This window comes from Bos taurus, chromosome 17, assembly GCF_002263795.3.
Source record: "Bos taurus isolate L1 Dominette 01449 registration number 42190680 breed Hereford chromosome 17, ARS-UCD2.0, whole genome shotgun sequence".
NCBI classification, from domain to species: Eukaryota; Metazoa; Chordata; class Mammalia; order Artiodactyla; family Bovidae; genus Bos; species Bos taurus.
The window spans coordinates 17462228-17475717 of NC_037344.1; the positions used below are offsets into that span (position 1 = coordinate 17462228).

The 13490-nt window shown below is 45.0% G+C and overlaps 1 long non-coding RNA gene across 2 annotated transcripts in view; it reads left to right on the forward strand.

Annotated features, from left to right (window-relative positions):
- Positions 1-10771, forward strand: part of LOC107133280 (uncharacterized) — a 136560-nt gene extending 125789 nt beyond the window's left edge. For both annotated transcript variants that reach the window (XR_003029988.2, XR_009491006.1), the window contains exon 6: positions 10233-10771. This is a non-coding gene — a long non-coding RNA (uncharacterized lncRNA). The remainder of the gene's footprint in view (positions 1-10232) is intronic.
- The last annotated feature ends 2719 nt before the right edge of the window (positions 10772-13490 follow it).

Here is a 13490-nt window from a genome sequence, read left to right on the forward strand (position 1 = left end):
ATTCAAGCAGGGTGAATTAAAATGCACTAGTATACCAGAGTTGTGAGCTGACCGAATGCTAATTCAAATCCTGTTCTTTCCTAAAATATCTGCCAATGAGTGTAGTCAACCCATAGTTCTGTGAAGTCTAAGCAGATCTCAAATATTCTCCTGGGCGTCTGCACCATTCAGCTATATGTCTAGGGCTGAGATCTTCATGGATCTAGAACTGTAAACAGAGCTGGCTTGTCAGGAAACCTCAGCGGCTTGAAAATCATCCTGATCCCCTAAAAATCCATTTCTCATTTTTGATGTGATTCTGAGTATCAGCTTTTTTATTTTTTTCAGAAAGTTTTATTTCTGCTTATATTTTTAGATTCAAAAGTATTTATTTAAGGTGAACAAATGATACAGCATACACAACTGCTGGGAATGCTTTTTAATTGAGAACAAAAAGGAAATACCTGGGACAAGAATATGCAATTACCACCGCTTATTGTTCTCAGTGAATTTTTGTCGTTTGTTTATCTTATTGTTAATGTGATGATACAGCAATCCTTGGCAGAAGAATAACATTTTGCGTTGAAACACAAATCTAGATAAAAAGGGAAAATGGAGTTAGCCACAACCCACAAGGCCTTCTTTGGGAAAAACTCTTGAAGAAAAACCGACGCGCACTTCACAGAAGAATATGGCACTGTCGTCTTTCCCTTTATAGTACCAGAGTGTTCCTGAACAAAGGCCTCAAGGCATTATCAACTCGTCATCTGTTTTTTGACGTGATTTCTATTTTCAGGACCCTGCTTCCCTGCCTCTCTGTTCCTAATGCATCTGGTCATTGGTGCCTTGGTCCTATGAAACTTAGTGTGACCAGCCCCCACCTGGAGAGTTTGCCATGGACGCCACGAATCAGAGCAGCTGGGTCACTGTCCACCCACGGAGCCAGAGAAAGACCTCAAGGATACACCCTCTGCATTCAGACTAGCTGGAGACAAGAAAGACGGTGAAGGAGGATCAGGCGATTCCAAACCATCTTTAAAGAAACCAATAGACTATCCAGATGTATGCAAGCCCAGGGTATTGCTTAACAAACAAGCAAAACAGAAAACTTTGTCTTTTCTTTTGCTGGATTTCTGATGGTACAGGACACAAGTTCCAGTGTGCAACCCAATCAAAGATAACTATAGAGTGCTTGGGCATTTTCATAGCATCAACCTTGCAGAAAACAAGAAATTGAGGCTATTTATACTTTAGTGGTAAACAATGGCATAGATAGTCTCTGAACATGTCTTCCAGCTCAACAGTTCTGCAGCTTAGATTCTGTAAATGACTTTAATCTGCTTTTACTATTCATTCATTCATTCGACAGTTATATAAATGCCTGTTATGTGCTGTGTACAGTTGTAACATTAATGACTAAACCAGAAGTGTATTTCCTCTTACAGTCTACAGACAACCAACCCACAAACAACTGTAGATAGGCCCACATGCTGCATACATTTGGGTAGAAAATTAAATGGATTCAGAAATAAGAATAACATAGTTTACCTCCATAGATAGAGGTATTAGAAATGGCCTAAGAAGAAAGTATTTATATCAACATGTTAACAATAAAAAAAAGAAAATGGTCAACTTTGTGTCAACAGCCATGTGTTGACATTCCAGGGAAAAAATACCAGGTGGGCAATGACCCTAAGAAGAAGAAAGTGTGATGTGTTCAAAGAGAGGAACATTGTGAATACAGAACTTTGTAGATTAGAGAACATGCTAAAGCCTTTGTAGATTAGAGAACATGCTAAAGCCTAACTTGTCTGGGTTTGACTGGATAATTTAGTGTGGCCACTGGGCCAGTTCTTAAACCCCCTTCACAATAGTCTCAATAGCCAGTCGTCCTGTGCTTGAGTGTCCCCACGAGAAGGAATGTTCTACCTCTTGAAGCATCCATGCCAGATTAGGTTAAAAATATGAATTTGTTCCCTGGATTCCAGCTCCAGGAAGCTGGAGTCATGAATTATGATCATGGGTCTGCACCTGAAGAAAATTTTGGGTTGAAACAGAAGACGTGGGACTTCCCTGGTGGTCCAAGGGTTGACTCCGTGTTTCCAGTGTCGGGGGACCAGGGTTCGATCCCTAGTCAGGGAACTAGATCCTGCATGCAGTAAATTAAAGACCAGTGCAGCCAGAGAGATAGCTCAGGACCCTGAGAGCACAAAGGGTATTGTGTTGGGGGCTAATCTTAGCGGGGGGGGGTGGGGGAAGAGAAATAGAAGAAGTTACTTAGATAGCTGTATTTACTTATCTTTGTTATGTAGAGTGCCGAGAACACACAGCAGGACTCTAGGTTCATTACCCTTTTTGAGAAGAAAAATCTATGAGAATGTTAAGACAGCTGTCACAAACTTCCAACAGTTTTCTATTGCAGCACAATTCATGTCAATATCCTTGCAAACCAGTGGTTGCACAATAAGGTCAGCTGTACTCTTGAAAGACAACCATGAGTTTGGGCTTCAGCGTGAGGTGGGAGTGACTTTCCTGTGGTATTTGTGGCATATCACGTAGAGGAAGTGCAGTGTATCCACCAGTTTTACAAAAGTCTTTGATAATAGGAGTTGACGTACACAAGATCTGTTATTGACTTGACTAAAAAATCTCAGTGGGATTCCCTGAAGATTCCACCATTTATATACTGGTATTCCCCACAGCCACTTCACACCACTGACAGTGTGAGACTGGCTTGAGAATTTATTTGTTCCAAAGTACATTAAGAAACCTACGTTTCAAAGTCTCAGGGAGGCACTTCCAACTTCACAACCCACAGGCCATTCTCTGTTAAAGCCATTTATGAGCTGTTATATGGTAACTGGGCTTCCCTGGTAGCTCAGTTGGTAAAGAATCTGCCTGCAATGCAAGAGACCTTGGTTCTATTTCTGGGTCAGGAAGTTCCCCTGGAGAAGGGATCAGCTACCCACCCCAGTGTTCTTGGGTTTCCCTGGTGGCACAGATGGTAAAGAATCCACCCGAAATGTGGGAGACCTGGGTTTGATCCCTGGGTTGGGAAGATCCCCTGGAGGAGGGCATGGCAACCCACTCCAGTATTTTTGCCTGGAGAGTCCCATGGACAGAGCAGCCTGGCAGGCTACAGTCCATGGGGTTGCAAAGAGTCAGATACGGCTGAGCAACTAAGCATAGCACAGCATCTGGTGACTGCTAAGCCACACTGGGGCTTCCCTGGTGGCTCTACTGATAAAGAACCTGCCTGCCAATGCAGGAGACACAAGAGATACGGATTCCATCCCTGGGTAGGGAAGAGCCACTGGAGTAGGAAATAGCAACCCACTCCAATATTCTTGCCTGGGAAATTCCATGGACAGAGGAGCCTGGCGGGCTACAATGCATGGGGTCTCAAAGAGTTGGATGCAGCTGAGCAACTGAGTGACTGAAGCCACGCTACTTGAAACAGCCTCCAAAAGATTTTGGACCATCTTGCAAGTTATAACACTGTTAAGGGTGTGAGAAGTCAAAAAGTTGACCACGATTGAATGCTAACCCATGCAATGAGAATCCTGTTAGTAGTCAAAGGAAGTTCACCTCTGAAATACAAAAGAAACACCCTCCATTGAATTTTTCTTCTCAGTGGTAATGCTCTGAAAGTATCAAGGCAATAGGAAAATTAAGCAAAAATCAATTAGGATATCTTGATGAGGCTGGTAGATGGAGTTTGTACTAGTACTCATATGTACAAGTACATACTCCTGGTTTTAGACCAGAGTAAATAAAAATCTACAGACGAGTACCATAAATATCACAGCCAACTTCTTGAGTCAGCTCATGAGGATCGTCTCTTGTCCAGCTGCTAAGTCGTGTCTGACTCTTTGCGACCCCATGGACCACAGAATGCCAGGCTTCCCTGTCCTCCGCCATCTCCCAGAGTTCGGTCAAACTCATGTCCATGGAGTCAATGATGTAACCAAGCATCACATTCTCTGTCGTCCCCTTCTCTTCTTGCCTTCAATCTTTCCCAGCATCAGGGTCTTTTCCAGTGAGTTGGCTCTTCACATCAGGTGGTCAAAGTATTGGAGCTTCAGCTTCAGCATTAGTCCTTCCAGTGAGTATTCAGGGTTGATGTCCTGAACCCTGAGGATCATTGAGATCATCTGGTAGAACTTTAATTTAAAGGGTAAGACAGATTCACCACCATGTCTGAAGTTCAGCCAGTATGCCAGGACTGAAAGGATGTCAGTTGGGCCAACCAAATGTCAAACAGGAATGTCAACAGGATGTTTTTGAAATTGCCCCATATTGAGCTGAGGTGGGACACCTCCAAGGAGGAGGACAAAGGCCTGTTTTCAAGACTTGCTTGAGCATGACTTTCGTGATGACTTCTAGCCGTGGCAGCTTGGCATAGAAGCTTGCGGGCCAGAAGTAAGAAGGGGAGCCAAGCCTTCTGAGCAGAGGCAGATGACAGCTGGCTTCATCATAGCCCATCTGGAAAGAGCCACCAGCCCTGTGAACCAGGACTGGACTTGTAAGCTGCAGCTTGGTCCTTGCCTTCTATATGACACAGAAGCAGCAGCCACTTGCTTATCAGTATGGTGTGGTGATTTGGCACCCAGCTTCTCGACTCAGACTTCTTGAGTTTAAATTCCCTGTTCATCATTTACTAGCTGCTTGCCATTAGGACAGTTTCTTAACCTCTCTAAATTCATTTCTTTATGGGAATAATGAGCATGCCTACCTTATAGAGGATTCAATGAAATTGTATGTGTTAACTGTTAGAACAGTGCCTGGCATATAGTCTGTGCTTAGTAAATGTTAGTTTTATTATCAGTCTTTATGGCTCCTCCCAGGAAACTAGAGCTCACAGTATAGTCTGTTATTAACAAGTCTGTGTTCATGTTTCTGCCATTTATGAGTAAACCTAAAGGTCAAATTATTAAAAATTTTAGTATCAGTTCCTTCCTCTGTCAAATGCAAATAATACTAATTCATTAGGTTATATGAAGATGAATGAGAATAGTCATAAAACACCAACAATAAGGTCTGTATGCTGCTGGGTGTGCTGCGTGTGTGCTTAGTCGCTCAGTCATGTCCGACTCTCTGCAATCCTCTGGGCTATAGCCCCCCAGGCTCCTCTGTCCAAGGGATTCTCCAGGCAAGAATACCGGAGTTGTTTGCCATTCCCTTCTCCAAGGGATCTTCCCGACCCAGGGATCGAGCCCAGGTCTCCTGCATTGCAGGTGGATTCTTTACCATCTGAGCCACCAGGGAAGCCCCTGTATGCTGCTGGGGCTCAGCAAATGATAGTTACTCCTATTAAACCCTGATGCCTAGCGTCTGGCCGAGCAGAGCTGTGCCATAGAGGTTTCCATGATGAGAGCAATGCTCCATATCCCAGTATGCCCAATGTCATAGCCACAAGCCACTTGTGGCTATTGTTTGAAAGGTGAAGACGTAAAGAACTAAACTTCTAATTCTATTTACTTGTAATTAATTTGCATTAACATTCCACACAAGGCTGGTGACTAGTGTATTGAGCAGCACAGGCTGGGTTCTTCAGTCCTCATCATGTCCTTCCATACCCTGTCTGGGCTCATGTCATGTCCATCTTGTTTCCATTAGTATCTATCTCTCCCAGGCTTGGACAAGGATATAAAACCTCATGTCGGCAGGTTGGTGGTGTGGCATCATAGAAAAAAGAACAGTCAGTGGGTCTTCGGGGACAGTCCCCTTCCAACTCTGCCTGCTATTCTTGGGAAGTCACTTAAGCTCATATTCAGAAGGAGAGTTGATACTGGCATGACTTTAAAGCTCCCACCCATCACATGATCACCACGGGGCAAAAGTAAGAAATAGCACACAAACTTAGATTACTTTCTTGGGGCTACGGATTGTAGTTAGCTGTGTTTAGTGTCTCCCAGATTTAAAGGTGGTGTATTTAAGTGTTAGCATACGAACTAATATAAGTGAATAGACAGGGGTAAAAAGGAAATTGAGGACAAAGAGAAATTAACCTTGGAGCAAAGAAAAAGGTTGTGAAAAAGAACAGTTGTTGTGTGCCTGTATGTGTTCCTGCTATATCCTTATGCAGATATATGCCTTCCAACAGTGGGGGTGAAAGTGAAGTGCTGGGGAATGTTTGACTGATAAGGACTTTGGGTACATACACCCATAATATGATTTCTTGTCTCCGGCTGAGTACAAAGTGGAAAGGAAGTTCTGCAAAACAGATCTCCTAGAATCCACCTGAGTAGAAAGAGCACGGAACAAGGAGCCTAGAAGCCCAAGTTCCTTCTCTGGCTCTGTGGTTAACCAGCTGGGTGACCACACTTATTCTGGTTTACTTCTCTGGTCCACAGTTTAATCATCTGTGCAGTGAATTGGTTGGACTCTACTCCTACAAGGTTGGAAAATCTATGATCACAGTTAGAACCCTAGAAATCTCCAAGATGCTTTTCTTTACCAGGAGCCCAAAGTATAAGAAATAACAGCAGCTAAAGAAGAAAACAACCCCTTCCCCCAACACACACACACACACACACACACACACACACACACACACAGAAACATAATTTTTAATCTGCTAAAGATCAAGGCCATGCCTTATTGGATATGATTTCTCAGTGTCTATCTGAAGCAATTACTTGTGAACCATAGGTGATAGGATCCCACTTGGTTATAAGCATAATTCTGACTGATGAGCCTTGACAGTTCCCAAAGAATTTTCTAGATTTTTTTTTTTAAAGAGACAGAGCACAGTAATTCCTCAGAGTATCGGGCTCATGGTGGTTGGACTTCTCTGGTCATCCAGTGGTTAAGATTATGTACTTCCAATACAGCGGGGCATGGGTTCCATCCCTGGTTGGGGAAGTTCAACATGCCTCGAGGTGTGACCAAAACAATGTGGCCAAAAGAGAGAGAACTCATTTCAGAGCAGGATGATGGTGTGTGTGTGTGTGTGTCTGTGTGTGAAGGAAAGTGAGAAACCTCACCTCCTGCTTCTAAAAATGGCGAAATATAGAATACACACAGTGGTCAGCTGGAACCAGCTAGTTATTAGCAAGAAAAAACACTGAAGTTCAGAATAGGAAAACCAGCGGCTAAAGAAAACCATTCAGGATAATCAAGTTTATTATTAATCTATCTGACTTTAAATCATCTTGCCTCCGCCATTGTTATAGTCTCTTAAGTCCGCAAGTTGTTTTGAAACTCGGCCCCTCCTCCTTTACTCCTCTCCCAAGGCTGCTGCGAGATAAATAGCTTTCGTTGCTCTCCCCTCCCCCCATTTCTTCTCACATTCCTCTCTAGCCACGTCGATTCTTTCCTGAGAGGAGGGTGGGAATCTCTGCCCCACCGGTCCACTTGCCTGGAACCTGTGTCTAACAACAGGAAGTACTGGTTTTAGAGCCACTCAGAGCGATTCTTACACACACACAAACAACTTTCTCAGACCAGAAGTCCCCTGGAGGCCGTACTAGCTGGACCTTGACCTCTAATAATATCAGGATGAAAGTGAAGAGACTATAAAGCCAACCAAGTCCGCTTTCCACGTTAAGTCCTGCTGCTTGGCAGCTTTGCAGACTCCTCTGCATCCAGGCTGATTGCAGGACACCAGAACAGTCTTCCCTGCAGTTTCTGCTTCCTGGCGATAGCCTGTCCCACTGACCTCCCTTGTTAGGAGAGGATCCTTGGCCTTTGTTGGGACCCTTGTGACCAAATTTATGGCTCTTTTATGAGGTTGGCAGGTGCTTTAAGTGAGGGAGGGAAGAAGTGGCCTGATTTGCATAGAGTTTCAGTTCAGGAAACAGGGAAGTGGAAGAATTTATCCACGGTCATTTTCTGCTAAAAGCTTGCAAAATTCTTCAGCCACCATTGAGAAGAAACCTTCTCCCTGCTTCAAGCCTAGATTTCTGGTACCTCATGGCTAGAAGGGATTTTGAGATCATGAAAACTTCTATTGGTAGGAGAGGGGGCCTACAGAGAGAGAGGTTAAATAACAGGACCCAAAGATCATGGATTTCCCCAGGGCTCACCTCTCTCTCCCTTTGTCTCCTTGATCATCTTCAAAAGGAATCTTCTTCGGTGGGCCTAGAAGAAAACAGTACATGTCTGAAAGACATGGAGGAGATTGGCAATCTGTCTGCTGGCATCCCTTTCTTTCTTTCAAAATATTCAGTATTCTGACTTTGCCCAGGAAACAGAGATGAAGAAAAGAGCATCAGATATCATTTTGAACAAAACAAAGCAAATAAAGAAAACTGCTTTTAAAAGAAAAGTGTGTGTGTGTGTGTGTGTGTGTGTCCAGGGCCATATATCTTTTTGGAGTTAGCTAAATAAAAATGTAAGCGGCCTTCTCATTAAGTGAAACATATAGAACAAGGCCTTCTTTCCCTATTTCAGCCTTTAAACACCTTAAAAATCACTGCAGGGACAAATAATTTACTCTACCTCACACCCTGAGTCTCTGTTCCGCCCTACATTCTTCAGGATCATCCAGTCTCCTCTAGGCTCCTCTCAGCTCTCCCCAACACTTGTCAAGTCGTCTTCCTTCCATTATTAGTCACTCTAATAAACACTCCTAATAAACACAAATTCAGGGTGCTGCTTTAGGAAAGACCTGCATTAACTTTGTCATCTGTCCTGGGGAAACCCAGCTGAGATCTCGAACACATTCTGTTGAAAGCTGCAGTATAATGGACAGATTTAGTGTGTATTTTCCTGTTAAATGGAATCTGCATTCCTAAGTGAACTAAAAATGCTTAATTATTAATAAGTCCCCCAGGGATTGGTGACATTTGGAATGATTTTATCATGCTGTAGATATTTAACAACATAATGTGTGTGGTAGTATCAAATGCAACTTCTTTCATTTAAAAGAACATTCCCTCCCAACTCGTTCTGACTTATATGCCGCATGGGTGAGTCCCTAAATATCCAACCCCAGGTGGAGGCTGAGGGAAATTCCTGAGGGACAGGATGGGATTGAAGCTGGGGCCAACAGTGCAGGGGAGACCCGGGAAGGGGTGCCAAGGAGTTACCCCGTGAGAATAGAAATTGGTTTGGGGTAGATGACAGATGAGGGGCTTCTGTTGGGTAGAGGCAATGGTCGCCATGGATGGAAGCTTCTGGAAAGATCTCAGGTCTGAGGAATCACAGGACTAGTGGCAGGCTTCCAGTTTTGTGCCAATTTGCTGTGTGGCTCTGAGCACATTACTTAACTTCTCTGAGACAGAGTTTTCTCATATATTTGGCAAGGATAATTATATACCTCTGAGCTGCCTTCTGAGAAGGCAATGGCACCCCACTCCAGTACTCTTGCCTGGAAAATCCCATGGACGGAGGAGCCTGGTAGGCTACAGTCCGTGGGGTCGCTAGAGTCGGACACGACTGAGTGACTTCACTTTCACTTTTCACTTTCATGCATTGGAGAAGGAAATGGCAACCCACTCCAGTGTTCTTGCCTGGAGAATCCCAGGGACGCGGGAGCCTGGTGGGCTGCCATCTATGGGGTTGCACAGAGTCAGACACGACTGAAGCGACTTAGCAGCAGCAGCAGAGCTGCCTTACTGAATTGTATGTATGGAATAAACATGAAAGTACTTCCAACAATTAAAGCACCTTAAGGAAGAGATCAGAAGACAGGGAGGAAGGAAATATCATTTACTAAGCACTCTTTCTGTACCAGGGCTTGTGTTCAATACCTTTACTAACCTGAAATCAATTAGTATTAGCAAAAAAATAAAATCAGAGATAGGCCTGATTACCCATTTACAGAGGAGAAATTTGAGGCTCAGAGCTTTTGCCTAAGGTCACAAAGCTTATGAGTGGTGGAGCCAGGCAGAAAACCTAAAGAGATATGGTATGTATTTGAGTACACAGTATGTAAATGGAAAATGGGTCACAAACTTAAAGCTTAAGTAGAAATATTCAGTCAAACATTTGGTTGACTTATATGTAATGACATGCATTATCACAACATATGAACATTCACATGAAATTTCAATTATTTTGTCATTAGTCTATTTCTCTGCACAGTTCTGATACCAAGGAAGAAAAATCTCTTAGTGTCAAAAATAGGTGGTTAAATAAATGTTTAGGAAGTCTTGCCATTAGGTTTATATGATCTTTGTTAGTACAAATGGGCCGATCACGTGCAGCTTTCCACCCATCACTTCCCTGTTCCAGGGGCATCGCTGTGAGTGGTCGGTCTATCTGCCTCCAGTGGTAACCCTTGTCTCTCTTCCCTTTCTGCTCAGATCTTGGCTTTGCTCAGGACGCTGGAGATCCCGTTTGCACACTGTGGGTCCTGGTTGGCAGTGTTTGGCCTGGAGATGAAATTATCAATAGCTGTTCATGAGAGAGACAAAGTGGAGCAGGGCTTAGAGAAAGAGACCAGAAGCCAGTCTATCACCTGCTCCCTTGGTGACCTCGCTTTACCTCTTCATGCTTCAGTTTCTCCATCTGTTGGTGGAAAGAGTGACACATGATACCTGGCTCTCAGAGTGTCAGGAACATCTTTGTAAAGTACCAGGAGATGCTCGAAGGGGCCTGAGAGACTGCTTCTCTTTATGTGGTCAAATGAAACTCCATCGGATGGGCAAAAAGTTACAGACCCCATATATCTTTTTAATTGAAAGAGGTTTTTGTACCTGAAAAAGTACTTGTATTTCTTTATTTATCAGTGGATGTTGTTCCATGAAACCCACTGCAATGGCAGGACCTAAATATTCATTTAAATAATAAACAAATAAGCCTCAGCATATGCAAGATACACATATGGCTGCTAAGATCTAATGTTTTTAATTTTCTGTGAACTTATGAGTTTATTTTCTTTTTTACATAAATTCCAGTATACCTGTCAAATACTATCAGTATTTTTCCCAGTGTTCAGATAATCTGTTAATTTAAAATTTTATTTATTTATATATATTTGACTATGATGGGTGATAGTTATGGGATGCAGGATTTAGTTGCCTGACCAGGGATCAAACTCAGGCCCCCTGCGTTGGGAAAGTGGAGTCTTAACCACTGGACTATCAGGAAAGTCCCTGGCTGCTAATACTTATACTAGTTTACTGGCGGTTCTAGTGGTAAGGAACCTGCCTACCAGTGCAGGAGACATAAGAGATAGGTTCGATTCCTGGGTGAAGATCCCCTGGAGGAGGGCATGGCAACACACTCCCTCCAGTATTTTTGCTCAGAGAATCCCATGGACAGAGGAACCTGGCAGGCTACAGCCTATGGGGTTGCAAAGAGTCCAACACGACTGAAGCGACTTAGCACACACACTACTACAAAATGCATTTCTACTACTTTTAACATTCTTAGTGTGCTTGTTCTCACCACACACACACGATAGATTCGCAGTGAGATGGTAGCACCACCCCCATTTTATAGATGAGAAAACTTAAGCCAGGAGAAGTAAATAGATCGTCAAGTCCACATGGATAATTAGGGGCTGAGTAAGAAAAATAAGTCTCCTGTCTTCAAAATCGGGCGCTTGTCCCTCTCAACCTCACTTTGATCATTCTGAGGACTATTTTCCCTTCCTGTTCTTGTACATCTTTTGTTCTCCACTTACTGATAGAACAGGGCTCTAGGTGCCTTCTCCTGCTTCTCCTCTGGGAACAGAGCCCTTTAAAGCTCTGAAGTCCTCAAGCAAGGTTTGCGGTGAAGTGAGAACTCAGACATGACTGCTTGTTAAGCTGGTTCCTCATCGCAAGGCACCGAAGAAAAACCTGCCCCAAATCACATTACTCAGTCCCTGGGACTTCGCAGCTGCTCTAGGTGGAGGAGCCTGTCAAGCTGCATCAGTCATATCCGGGCTGAAAGAGCCGAGTCTTGATGCTCTCAAAGACTGGAGTTTGCTTTGTATGTGCTTCTAAAGGGTATCCAGGCTCAAGAATCCGAAGGGAAAGTTGGGTTGAACATCGAAAGAACACTTTAAGTGGTATTGTTTTCTTCCTGTGGGGAATTAAATTGCAAAGGTTAGCAGAGACTGTTGAAGACACACGGAAAAGTCACAGTTGGCGAGGCACTTACCCCACTGTGCACACACATTCAAGCGTGATTGGTTCTTCGCATGCCCTTTGCCAACCCAGGCTGCTTTAAAATTCCTTCCAAGGAAGTACTCCGTGCCTGGTACCACTCTGCAAACAAAGTTCTACTAAGGTTTTAAAACAATGAGACAAAGAAGGCTGCGAAGGTGAACCCCAACACGACAGCCCCGCTGCTGCCTGTGGTCTGGCTGCTGAAGGTCAGAGAGGACAAGCGGTCTCGAAGATGCAGCCGTCTGCACCACTCCTGCCAGGGCCAGCAACCCTGGGAAATCGGCCTGTAAAATGAGCAGCTCCTGTTCAACAGCACACTCCCAGCTGCTCCCCACCTCCATGGCTGCCGTTGGACATGACAGAGCAGCAGGCCCAGCCCGGCTCGGCTCTCACTGCTGAAGACCTGGCGGGAGCCCAGGCTGGCAGGCACAGTGGGCAGAAGCCTCATGAGCAGTCCAGGGTGGCACCGCCATGCTCCTACCTGCACCGTCTCCTCCACCTTTGGCTGGATGAAGTGAGTGATTTGAGGTTTGGATGCCCTTCCCAAGCGTATCAATTTCCCTTCTACTTCCTGAATAGCCCACGCACCTTCACCCATCCTAAAACCCTGCCTGGAAACAGAACAAGACAGAACACCCAGGCCAGCCCTTCCCCCAGGAGCCAGAAGGGCCAGCTCTGGCCGGAAGCCAGGCTCTGAAGAAACGGCAGAGGGCAGAGAGAGGCGGTGGGTGGGGCAGGGAGCCTGGCGTTACACATCCAAAGCCTAATTTTGGATCAGAGTCATACTTGTAGTTAGGCCTGAAAAATCACTGGTCCCCGAATGAACCCACAGCTCTGAGGTGGGTCCGGGGCGATTCCTCAGCTCTCACATGCTCACTTGCTGCTCTCCTTAGTTCCAGAGACTAAGTCAGGCTTGTTTGGATTTTCACTGGCATCCTTTTAAAGCAACCTCAATTGTCTCTTTGCCTCCTGCTACCTGAGAGCAGGGCAAATTTCCCACCTCCATCTCTCCGTGTTCGCCTTAGCTGAGATGCTGACCGAAAGCCGGGATCCCTGGTGCTCCTGCTTCCTGAGTCAGACCTAGGACACACCACCTGCTTTATTAAAATTAAAAAAATTAAAAAATTTTTGGGCACATGTGGCCTGTGGAATCTTAGTTCCCCCACCAGGGATCAAACCCCCACCGCCTGCAGTGGAAGTAGGGAGGAGTCTTAACCCCTGGACAGCCAGTCCCACACCATCCTGCTTCGAGGTGACACCAGACGGGTAGGGTGAGGGCAGCAGCGGGTGACCGACCGAGCAGACACCTTCCCCTGAGCAGTAGAAACGACCCTCTCTGACTCAATGGAGAAGAGAGGAGGCAGCTGGCCTCTGGGAGCCACGAGAGGGACGCGGGCTGCTCGCTCGTCTTCCGAGGGCGTGGGCACGGCCTTCGGAGGATTTGCTGCTGCCAGGAGCCGGCTG